The 12,795-nt window shown below is 47.3% G+C and overlaps 1 long non-coding RNA gene across 1 annotated transcript; it reads right to left on the bottom strand.

Annotated features, from left to right (window-relative positions):
- Positions 1–2,731: 2,731 nt before the first annotated feature.
- Positions 2,732–9,061, bottom strand: LOC148136018 (uncharacterized). The gene is made up of 2 exons (XR_015754682.1): positions 8,536–9,061; positions 2,732–5,468 (listed from the first exon to the last, which is right to left on the bottom strand). It is a non-coding gene; the product is annotated as an uncharacterized LOC148136018 (long non-coding RNA).
- Positions 9,062–12,795: the final 3,734 nt, after the last annotated feature.

A 12,795-nucleotide genomic window follows, 5' to 3' on the forward strand; every position in this document is an offset into this window, starting at 1 on the left:
AACTGAGATGCTAAGAAATGGCTTCTCTCAGAAGGCACGGAGTGTCTGCAATTGCGTATCCTGGAGGGTTGTGGAGGCGAGATCACTGAAAGTATTTAGAGAGGGGGTGGATGACATTTTGACACCTCAGCGAGTTGAGGGAGACAAGGAGCTGATATGAAAGTGGAGTTGAACCCTGGAGCAGATCAGCCATGTTCTTACTGAAGTATAGAGCAGGTTCGAGAGGTGGAATAGTTTACTCATGTTCCTATTTCTGATGTTCTTATGTTCTGTTGTTGGAAAGTAGCTTGTTATTTTGCTGAAAGTCATGTTGTGTAATCTTGCATTCAGGGAGAGCAGAAGATTTGGTTGACGTATGGGGGCTGTATTCACAGTGGGTCTGCAGCATGACCAACATCCAGAGCAGAAGCTGCAGAGAGGGGAAGCCTGTAAAGAGGGATTGTTGGGAAAGGGGTTACTTCCTGACCCAGCCTGAATTTTCCAAATGCAATTCCCAATCATAGAAGTGGCCTCAATCTCCTTCTATGCAGCAGTTTCAAAGGGCTGAATAGAACATCAGAATAAAGGACAGCAGACACGAGTGGTCCATTTGACCCTTTAACACTCCTGCTCCAGTAAATATTGTGGCTCATCTCATTGTCACCTCGGCCGCACTTTTCTGTCAGAACACATTATCCTCAATGTACCTCTCTATCAAAAACCAAACAAAGTCAGCCTCGATATAAGTTAAAGATCCAGCCAGCACAAACTTCTGGGAAAAGGAATTTCCACTTGAATGAATTCCCACTCGGTGAAATTCTCCTGATTGATGGATCTATTGTCACTTGTACCGCAGGACAGTGAAAAGCTTTGTTTACGAGCAGTCCAGGCAGATCACAGTAAGCAGGGATGTACAGAACAAGACATTTAGACAGAGGCATCCAGCTAACATTCCTTAGAGTCTGCAAGAATGTTCAATGTCAGCAAGACCAGCATTATTTGAGACTAAAGAGTCCACTCAACAGTCAGAAAAAAACTATTTCTGAACAATACTATTATGGGTGTTCAGGTTTCTGCATCTTCTGCCTGATGGAAGAGGTTGTAGGAGATCATTTCAGGGGTGTAAAGGATCTTTGATGATGTTGGCAGGATTTTGGCAGCAGTGAGCTGTGTAAATGGAATCCATGGATGGGAGATTGGCTCCATTGATGGTGTGGGCTGTGCACACTGTCCTCTGTCTTATGGTCCTAGGCAGAACAGTTGCCATAACAGGCCGTTCTGTACCCAGACAGTATGCTTTCAGTTGTGCATCTGGAGAAATTAGAGAGGATCCTTATGGACATGCCAAATTTCCTGAGTTACCTGAGGAAGATGAGGCATTGTGGAGCCTTCCTGACCATCGCAGGAAGTCTAGGGCAGGTTATCACTTATTGTCCCACGGAGGAACTTGACAATCTCCATCCTCTCAACCTCAGCTCTGTAAATGGGGCGTATTCTCCTCCCTTTTTACTAAAGACAATAATCAGTTCTTTAGTTTTTCTAACATTACATCACTTCATCAGATTCTCTATCTACATTCTGTATTTAGACTCGTCGTTGCTAGATATCCGTTTTACTAAGGTGGTGTCAGCAGGGAAATTATAGATGGCGTTAAATCAGAATTTAGCGACACATTTGTGGGTGTACATGAAGTACAGGAGGGAGCTGAAGATGCATCGTTGGGGGGCTCCAGTGTTGAGTGTTATTATGGAGGAGGTGCAGTTATCTGTCTTCACTGATTGTGGTCTGTGAGTCAGAAAGCTGAGGATCCAGTTGCAGATGGTGGAGCGGAGACCAAGGTCCCAGAGATTTGAGATCATTCTGGGGGGGGTGGGGGAGTGGGGGGGGGCGGGTAGATAATGGTGTTGAAGGCAGAGCTGAAGTCAATGAACAGGAGTCTAAAATGAGTGTTGTTGTTGTCCAGGTGATCTAGGTGAGTACAGGGCTAGGGATGTGGCATTCGCTGTGGACCTGTTACTTCAGGATGCAAATGGTTGGGGATTGAGGCAGGCTGGGAGATTGGAGTTGATGTGGGCCATGACCAGCCTCTCATTAGCACTTCATTATTATTGAGGCCAGTGCCATTGGGTGGTTGCCATTAAACCATATTGCATGTGCTTTCTTAGATATGAGGATGATGATGACCTTCTTAAAGCAAGTGGGGACGACTGTGTGGAAGAGGGAGCAGGTGAATACTTCCGCCAGGATCTGCACACGATCTGTGTGCTCGGCTGGGGACATCCTGTTGTGACTGAATGTGGAGGGGCCACTGTTTCCTTTTCTAGTCCCACTCCTCCAGTGGCCACAGCGAAATTTAAATGTAACCAGGTTGGTGATATGGCCAATGATATGGGTCTCAGGCTGGATCAGGGTCAGTGATAGGAGAATTCAGACCGATGTATTTAGCCAGCCACAACTAACTGGTTTATTACTGAAATAAGCTTCTTCAAACAAAGATGCAAACTCTATTGATAACAATATGGATGTTACAAAGACCCATCAGGTATCGACCCAAATCATTCCACTCTCGATCTTGTGTGATTCAATGAGATCATCTCTTATTCCAAAGGGAATCTGTTAATCTTCCATAATATAAGCTTTTCATCCCAGGGATTAGTGAAGTGAAACATCTCTGAACTGTGCGAGATAAGCGTCTGTCCGACCCCATCTCCGGCACTTTTATTTCCCTTCCCAGGAACAAAGACACGGAGGAGTCTGTCCAAAACTTTTCATTCAACTTTGCAAAGTCGGGTGTTGTTCCCGTGGGTACACACACACAAGCATAGTAATCTCCACGCATTATATACACGTATATGTGGGCTGGGTCTCCTACTGCTGTCTTGACCAATGAGTGCTAGGGTTCCCCACTGTTTTCCTTATTTGGGTTCTGGAGCCTGCGATTATTTTGTTATTCACATGGCCAATCAGTGTTCGAGTTCCCCGTTCTTTCCTTATATGGATGATGTTGTACAACTGTGGTTAAGGGCGGTCTCTCAACTATCGAGGAAAGCTGTTACAATCGTTTCATTCATAAAAACATGGGGGAGGTCCGGCAACAGTTTCGAGTGTCTGCTTGTGTTTACTATAAGGTAGAAAAGACTAAAATGCAGCTAACCGTTTTAAAATTACACTACCCCCTACAAATCCCCTGTGTCTTTTCTTACGGCCTGTAATTTTTAAACCGTAAGTTTCTTCTCCAGGGCGTTTAATAACTCCCGAGCTTGTTCATCAAACTGCCCATCTCTAATACTACCCCCGCCCAAGAGGGATTCACGTTGTTCCATCTCGAGATTCATTCGTCCAACCTGCCCATAGGGAACATCCCTCTTAGTAAGGGCAGTTTCGATCAATCGTTGAGTTAATCCCCGGACGCAGGGAATAACGCAACACCTAAGGGCAGTGAGTACCCCTGCCACCACTATACATGAGACAAGAAAGGGAACGACCACCCCCGTCCATTTACCGAACCAAGCTTCCAACCAGTCCGTGAGGCCAGAGTCGATGCCCGAGTTTTCGGCCAGTTCGACCGCCAATGTGGTGAGTCCATCCAGGGCGCGGGTGATGGACCCATCAGGGGCTGTGTTGTTGGGGATGAAAGTGCAGCACTGAGTGCCTATCATGACACAAACACCCCCCTTCTCTGTCAACATCATGTCTAAGGCCAACCTTTTTTCCCACGCCATCCTACTAGTGGCGTCCAGTTGTTCTGCTATTCCTTTCACTGCATCCCGGGTATAATTAATGAACCTCTGCTGATTGTAGTAAATATAATTAATCCAATCCACGTTCTTATTGATGGTCACCCACCAGAACAGTGACGACTCAAACCCGCCGCTATCCGGTTCCTAGCCTTGTATTCGTCAGGAACACCCCTGGACACCCCTATGGCATCTAAATATATGTTATCATCGAAAGAGGTCTCCAAAGCTCTCTCAGTTCTTCCACTGGAACGGGGTTGCTCTTGTTTTTCGAATGCCAGGGTGAATGGGATGGCCAATTGAACGATTGCACAAGTGCCCGTCCATTTTCGGGGCAGGGTCGGTCACAGAACCCTCCCACCAAGGAACCACCAGAGGTCTGCCCTAGGCACTTTAATGTGGGAGTAATTCCCGCCTCCGGTAGTTTCATTGACCAGCCGAATTGATCCGCTGCACTTGTCAAATGTCCCCACATTGTTGTCCCACTGTAGTCCCGTCCGAGAGACGCAGGCCTGGTGCATACCCGTTACCCCTGAGCTCCCCCCCATAGGTCGCCTGACGGGGTGCCCCCTCAGACCTGACGGGGGGAAACTTCAAACTCAAGGGTCGACAAGTGGAGTCGTTCCAGGCCTCTCGATCCTGGTACAGCCTTATCATGCAGTCCAAGGCTCGTGGGTGTTTCTCCCATCCCAGCGGGAATGGGACCACCTGAGGGTTAGGGCGGGCACTCGTGCATGCGTAGCAATCACTCTTTTTCATGGTCCTCACAGTATATTTGACCCATTCCATCCAGGCATTCGCCTCCCCGTATCCCGTTTCTATTTCAAAGGTCTTTTCCAAATCTGTCACCTCAATTATTCTAATCTTTTCCTGCTCATCGGTGGCGGATGAGCCCCCCAGACTCAGCTTCAATGATCGTGATACGCGTGCAGCACAGCTGCAACCTCTCCTGTCCTGCCTGGCCCCCAACCCTAATACCCAGTATTGTTCCATTAAGGCTCGCCCCGTTGTTTCCCAAGTTCTTTATGGTCAGATAGAGCGGATTGCACTGATTCTGCCCACAATCCCACCCAGAGGTGATGGGATCACGGACAACTGACACCATAGCCTGGACCCCGGGGACTGGAGGCCTATTTATGCCTTCCCTACCATGCAATTGTAATACTAACGTCTGACCCTGGAATCCCCTTTCTCTCTCTAGGTTCCGCTTAGTTTGATTCAGTTCTCTTTTAGTCCCACAGGGCACCAACCCACATAGGTCTAAGCTAAATGTCTGTGTTGGCTTGTTGGCAGGCACGGAGATGGAGAATCACTGATGGTCCTCTGCTTGTTTTTTCCAGAGGCCAAATTGGGTAACACGCACACTATGACCCAGCCCAAGGATAATGGCATAGCAAGTTAACAATACAATTGACCGCATTTTGTCGCGACACCTGTAGCCAGAGGGCACAGTTCCTTTAGACTCGCCAAAGTCCGAGTAGTTTGTTCTCAGGGTCTCTGTTCCTTAGATGCCTTTGTCAGAGAGGTTTGTTCGTCCTCCGTCGGTTGTGGCACTGGTCCCTTGACTCGAGTGTAATGTGTCCAGCCCTTTTCGGCCGTACGGACAGCCGTTTCGGTAGTCAAATGTACCAGGAAGGGACCGTCCCAAGTTGGTTCGAAGGTACGTTGCTTCCAGCTTTTAATTAGGACCCACTGACCCGGCTTGACAGTGTGCACCGCAAACTCGAGGGGCGGCGTCTGTGCCAAAAGTCCCTGTTGGCGTAAACGAGATAGAGCAGACCCCAGAGCCACCATATATTTTTGCACAAACATATCCCGAGACTCGAATACAGGAGGTTCGCCCTTCGGCCCATGGAACGGGAGGCCAAACAGCATTTTGAAAGGGGAGACGCCCAAATCCCGCCTTGGCTGGGTGCGAATTTGCAATAGGGCAAGGGGTAGGCATTTGGTCCAAGGCAGGCCGATTTCACTAGTGAGTTTGGTTAGCTGCTTTTTGATGGTCTGGTTCATTCTTTCGACCTTGCCCGAGGAGGGGGGATGCCAGGGGGTGTGCAAATCCCAGTCAATCCCCATTGCTTGCACTACATTCTGGAGGACGGTCGAGGTGAAGTGGCTCCCCTGGTCAGAGTCAATAGCGCGGGGTAGCCCAAATCGTGGGATGATTTGTTCGAGTAGAATTTTGCTAACCTGAGTTGCCGTTGCTGTGGCAGTGGGGAAAGCTTCCACCCATCCTGTCACGTGATCTACTACTACTAATAGATACTTCAGGCGACCTATGGGGGGGAGCTCAGTGTAATCGACCTGGACATACTCAAACGGCCTATAGGCCGGACTCCTACCCCCTTGTCTTGCATGCTGCCGCAGCCCCCTTTTGTTAATCTTTCGACATGTTATGCAATCTCCTGTGACCTGCTTGGCTACCGTGTACAGACCAGGGTGAGCATATCGGCACAGGAAGGCATCACACAGTGCCTGGGCGCCCCAGTGACCCCCTTGGTGTAGACGGGCAATAATGTCCCGCGTCAACGGTCGATTTAGTAGCTGGCAGCCATCGGGTAAGGTCCACTTCCCTTCCCTATCCTTTGTACCCCCCAGAGACGCAAGAAGAGTTTCTTCTTTGTCAGTAAACATGGGCACTTCGGTAATTTCGGATATCTGGGGAATCCTTACCAGGCAGTTTATTACTTCCTTCCCCATCCCGGCCAATTTTGCCTGTTCATCTGCCAATTGATTCCCCAGGGTCGTCTTTCTGGTGCCCTTTCACATGCACTACAGCAATCTCTTGTGGCAGCAACAAATCCTCCAAGATCATGGCTACTAGTTCCTCATGGACCAACTCCTTTCCTCTACTATTTATCATTCCCCTTTCCTTCCAGATCTTCCCAAAGGTGTGTACTACCCCAAAGGCATACTTAGAGTCAGTGTAGATTGTCCCGGCTATTCCCTTTAAATTCCTCAGAGCCCGGTGCAAGGCGTACAATTCGCACGTTTGTCCGATCCTCCCCTGACTTCCCTAATCCATTTGTTCACGCTCCATTTCATACATCCCTTCTTTTTCCCTTTTAAACTCGGGACAATCCCTTTTGAAGTGTCCCAGTTTCCCGCAATGGTAACATCCGGCCACCTGAGGCCGCTCAATTCCATAAGATCCTCCTCTCTCACTTCTGCCCCGTCTCGCTCCTCTCCCTCTCCAACTTTCCTTCGACGTTCCTCTTTCCACCCCATAACCTCCCTCCCCCATTCCGGTGGACTTACAAGCTTCCCGTACGGCTGCCACCATCATTTTTGTCTTATGTTTCTCCCTTATTACATCCCTCTGAACGTACACCTTCTGTGCTTCCCGGAATAATTCTGCAACATCTTTTTCAGCCCAATCCTCCACTTTCTGTAATTTCTTCTGAATGTCAGGCCATGACTTAGTCACAAAGTGCACCTTAAGCATGCCCTTGCCTATTTCCCCATTGGGGTCCAAACCTGAATACTTTCGCATGGACTCCCGCAAACGGTCGAAAAACTCACTTGGGGATTCATCCTTTTTCTGTCCAACTTCGAATGCTTTCGCTAAATTCCGCTGTTTGGGCACGCAGGTTTGGATCCCCCTGATTATAAGGCTTCTGAGATCTGTCATATTGGCCCGACCCCCGCGTCGTTATGATCCCACCAGGGGTCCTCTAAGGGGTACTTCTGCTCTCCACGCTGAGGGCCGTCCTGATGCTCCCTATCCCAAATGGCCATTGCACTATTCCGGATCATAACAATTTCATCGTAATTACATAGTATTCTCATCATGGCCTGCAATTCGGCCCATGTGTATATACTGGGCCCCAGAAATTGGTCCAGTTGTATTCCCACACTGATGGGGTCGTCCAGGAGATGGGATAGTTCGTTACGGAGTTGCCGGATATCCCCAGAATTTAAAGGTTGTACTACAAACCCGGTCCGTTCGTTCCCAAACGGCACCTCTCGTAAGGGGTTCAGCTGTTCAATATTGTCACTCCTCCCAGCTCTCAATCCCTCTTCTCGACCTTTCCGCATCTCGAGTCGGACTGATTTCCTAGTGCCTGGGGTGGGTTCTGCGCCCCCTCCTGTGCCCCCCCCCCCCCCCCCCCCAGCAGTCCCTTCCTCACTGGTCGTAGCCTGCTGGGAATCGGATTTATCAGTCGCAGGAGGGAGGTCCGCGCTGGACGCCTGGCCGTGCGCGGGTGGTATATACGGGGGCGGGGCGGACGGTGGCAAACCATCGGTGAGGATGTGCCAAGATTTCTGGGGCTTCCTCGGGTCTGTTTGGGGAATCAGAGGATAGAGACGCGTGGGACTCTCGCCATCGCCCGCCAACCAGGCGGCGGCGTATTTGCTCTCTTCTGGGTCAAACGGTTGTTTTCTGTTAACATATACATTTAGGATTTGACACACCCAGTCTTCATCAGACCCATACTCGGGCCAAACTACCGAGGGGGCGCGGATAGGTTCTTTGGTCCATATAAAACAACAATATTTTATCATGGTCTCTTTCTTTAAGTCCTTCGTTCTACTACTGTCCGTCCATAGACTTAACTTCCGACCTAGTGGACTATCAGGGGGTATTTCTTTCCCATTTGCAGTCTTCCCTGACTTCTCCTTAGTAAATCTAGAAGTCTAATTTCCCATGGTCTATCTTCGGTCCTGGTCTTAAACGCCTAAAACGTTTTCACAGATGACCGTCAAAACCACAATTTCCCATGGTTTATCTTCGGTCCTGGTCTTAAACGCCCAAAGCGTTTTCACAGATGACAGTCAAAACCACGCGGCCAACAAGGACGAACAAAAGAAACTCTCTTACCTTGATCCGTGCACGGAGTTGTCTGGCCTTTTTAAATGTGTGTACCCCCGTGTATAGTCACTAACCGGTCGTCCCAGCACTCGTCCGTGTGTTCCTTTTTCCAGGATTCAAAATTATTTTTAAATGAGCCGGGTCACATCCTCTCTTGGCTGACGGCCGACGGACCAAGCTGATCAGTGAGAAGTATAAATATATACTAGATGCGTCTTTGTTGTGATCAGGCTTGATCCGTGAGCCGAAGAGACTTCCCCCCGGCAATAATTATTTCATCCCGGAAGAGCCCCCAATTGTGCGAGATAAGCGGCTGTCCGGCCCCATCTCCGGCACTTTTATTTCCCTTCCCAGGAACAAAGACACGGAGGAGTCTGTCCAAAACTTTTCATTCAACTTTGCAAAGTCGGGTGTTGTTCCCGTGGGTACACACACACAAGCATAGTAATCTCCACGCATTATATACACGTATATGTGGGCTGGGTCTCCTACTGCTGTCTTGACCAATGAGTGCTAGGGTTCCCCACTGTTTTCCTTATTTGGTTTCTGGAGCCTGCGATTATTTTGTTATTCACTTGACCAATCAGTGTTCGAGCTCCCTGTTCTTTCCTTATATGGATGATGTTGTACAACTGTGGTTAAGGGCGGTCTCTCAACTATCGAGGAAAGCTGTTACAATTGTTTCATTCATAAAAACATGGGGGAGGTCCGGCAACAGTTTCGAGTGTCTGCTTGTGTTTACCATAAGGTAGAAAAGACTAAAATGCAACTAACCGTTTAAAAATTACACTACCCCCTACAGAACTGCTTCCAATTCTATCCATTCTCAGGTATAGAGATAAAAAGAACTTCACACACAGAGGTCTCCATAAGGTGAGGTACAACAGCAGCAACATGTCACTCTTGCAAAATTGAATGGAAGTGCAGCTAGCGAGGATCGGGGAGGGGTGCACAGAATGTGCAAGCTCCACACAGACAGCTGCTCAAGGCTGGAATTAAATCCAGGTCCCTCGCACTGTGAGTTAGCTCTGCTAACCACTGAGTCACCATATCACCCTGGAACATTTTGTAATCAAATCACCCAGTAAATTCCAGAACCAGTATTTTTCAGAGCCTTCTGTAACTGGCATTCTCTGGAATTATGTGGGAACATTGCATAGGTCAGAGAGGGGGGGGGGGGGGGGGGGAGAGAGAGAGGGAGGGGGGAGGAGAGAGAGAGGGAGGAGAGAGAGAGAGGGGGAAGTTGCTGGATGCAGAGTGGTGGACATGAGCCTTGTTCAGGGGCAGGCTCTATAACAGAGTGTGAGGGAGCAGAGAGGATATGGTGACACTATACTGGCAGAGCGGAAAAGGTTATTGATGCTGAAACTGGACATTTCTGGGTCTGGTGATGTGGCCTCCTCTGGGAGAGAGTGTTCCTCCTTTGTATTAGCCCATCCACCAGGCCCTCTGTACCCCTGTCGAAAAACTGCGATACAATTGCCCTTTATTTGCCATGCTCAGGGTAAGCCGTGCTTGGCAACTCCAAACGGAGAAAGCTCAACCTGTTCCCCATTGGCCTTTTCAAAATAGCACCAGTGCCAGGGATCATGGAATAGCGAGGGATATCCGGGTGAGTACCCTCCTGACATGATGGGTGGAAGAAGCGGGCTGGCATTGAATGAGAGGGCTGCCACGGGGTGGGGTAGATAGTTAATGAGATGAGTTTGATAAGATATTATGAGGAATCGGGCTCAGCCTCATGCAGGCAATTCCTCTGTCACACTCAGTGAAATTGAAGCTGAGACAAATTATTGTTAGATTCAGCCCAATGAGGCAAAACTCTGCCGACTCCATTCACAATTACAAAGCTGCAGAACAAAGCTGCTCATCCAAAACTCTCCATCATCTGAACTCACACCAATCCTATTCACCCATCATTTCTGGAAACATGGGTCCACGTTACAGGATGCTATCGAAATATCTTCATTGCAGTATTCTGTAACCTGGGAACACTTCCTTCTAGAACACTATCTCTCAATCTGCCCCTTTCTGTCTATTTCCCAAACCCCTCCCATTTGTTGGTATTTAAATTGATTGCCCTGAGATCTCTTCCTGGCAGTGAATTTGACACCCACAGCACCCTTTGTCCTGGCACAGTGTAGATATGGAGCTGTAAATGGATGGGAGCTGCACATTCTCTCACTTCCAGCATGGGCTGCAAGTCTGCCCACCCTGTGCAGCGATCTAACACAGTGTTACTGAGCAATGCACTGGCGTGGTGGATGCAGCTCTACATGCTGGGAGGATAACTGCTCCAGGATTACAGATTAATTCACTGGTGTTCACTACACAGCACCCAAGGTTGGCAGATATGTGGTTCGCATTAAATATAAATAGACCAGCATGGTCTGCACATTCCCCTGCGTTGGACAGATATCCAGTCCGAGTTTATAGATCAACGTACAGGTGTAGTTAACACAGCTCCACGTGCCAGCCGGGTGTCAAGCATGGTTTATACATCAATGTACTGCTGTAGTCAGCAGACGTTTCACAGATTGTCAGGTTGTATTTATCAGTACATTACCCTGATCTGCACAGTGCTCCTGTACTAAACTGATATCTCATCTGGTGTTATGGTGTCTCGGCTGGTTCTGTGAGGTGGATTGAGAATGTGATGTTCCTAACCATTTCAGCTGATTGACTTTATTTTCTACCCTTCAGCATCTGATTCCTCTGGCTGCTCCCATTCCAGTGTCTACTCCTGTGTTTCTGTAACATTTTGTCCATTAAGTAATTGTCCAGTTTTTGCGTGAATAATTGAGTTGTATCTGTCCTGGCCTTTGGGGTTGCTCACCTTGTAGCATCGGGTTCCACTGTTAAGAAACTCAGAAATAATTAAACAAAAATGCAACTGGCACTTTATTTCACTTCCTGTTGTTGAAGTGCCAGTTCTTTGCATGAGGACCACAAGCACTCTCCCTTTGTTTTAACAGTCTCCTTCCTACACTTGCCCTCATATTGCCAATTGGATGTTCAATGCTCAGTTTTTTTTTAAGGAATGGTCCAGGTGAACATTAATCAATGCAGCTATGCTTCAAATTAACCATGAGGCAATGACACAGATCACTGACAATGTTTAAAGATATCAAAACCAATCAATCTTGCCAATTAATTCTGATTTTGTAATTCAGAGTGCATGAAAATGGTTTGAAGTATTGACTAATATGACCATCTTCTCTAATTGTGAGATGGAATCTGAACAAGGGGCTGAGACATTTCACTGTTAATTAATAAGAACAAACAGATCTTAATGTCACAAAATTATTCAAATCTGCTTTGGGTTATATACAGAAAATTGTATCAGGATTGTTCTATTATATGCATATTCCACTCAGCTTTAAATTATCTGGTTCTAGTCTCTGAATTTTAAATCCCAAATTTGTCTTTAAGCAGTTCTGATCAGTCATTGCTCAGTTATATTGTTACTGGCTGTGAAATCACTGAAACTGCATTAATAAAAGTCTTGTCTCACTTTTTTTTGTGAGTGTGTAAGGTTCATGGTAACAAAATGCTTCTTATGCGCAAATAATGACTAATCCAAAGACACAGATATTAACAAAGTCATCTTAACTTTGTGACATGATTTTTACAAAATAATGTTGAACTGAAACTTCAATTCTCATTGAGAAAGGGAAATTGATACAGAAGTGGTCGAGGTGGGCACAATAGCGTCATGTAAGATGTAACCAGACAGATACATGAATGGGCAGGGAGCAAAGGGATACTAGATCCTTAGAAAATGGGTGACAGATTCAGAGAGAGGATCTGGATGGGCGCAGGCTTGGAGAGCCGAAGGGCCCGTTCCTGTGCTGTAATTTTCTTTGTTCTTTGTAATGTGGTGTGACTGGTCAATCGGCTTCCTTGCAATTCTCAAAATGGAATACATTTTCTCTACACGTCAGGTGTGACTTCTGATCCAGTTATAGAGAGTGCATGCAGAGAAAAAGATTCCATGGTGAATTCAGATTTTATTAGTGGTGTTGTAAGTTTCTGCTTCAACTAAATTTATTACTTGACTTTTAAAAAAAAATTTGCTGTGAGGCAATTTGGAGTATCAGTGCAAAGCGTTCTTTGACCTTGAAGTAAAGCTGATTAGAGTTGCCTTTGTTTGTTGGTTATTAGTGCACTCAATTAGTTGAAAGTGGAGTGCCAACAAGGATCGGTGCTGTGTCCACTGCTTTTTGTCATTTAACTTAATTATTTGGATGTGAGCATAACTGGTATAGT

This window comes from Chiloscyllium plagiosum, unplaced genomic scaffold (genome assembly GCF_037043375.1).
Source record: "Chiloscyllium plagiosum isolate Xiang-an unplaced genomic scaffold, Cpla_swu_hap1 HiC_scaffold_47, whole genome shotgun sequence".
Classification (NCBI taxonomy): domain Eukaryota; kingdom Metazoa; phylum Chordata; class Chondrichthyes; order Orectolobiformes; family Hemiscylliidae; genus Chiloscyllium; species Chiloscyllium plagiosum.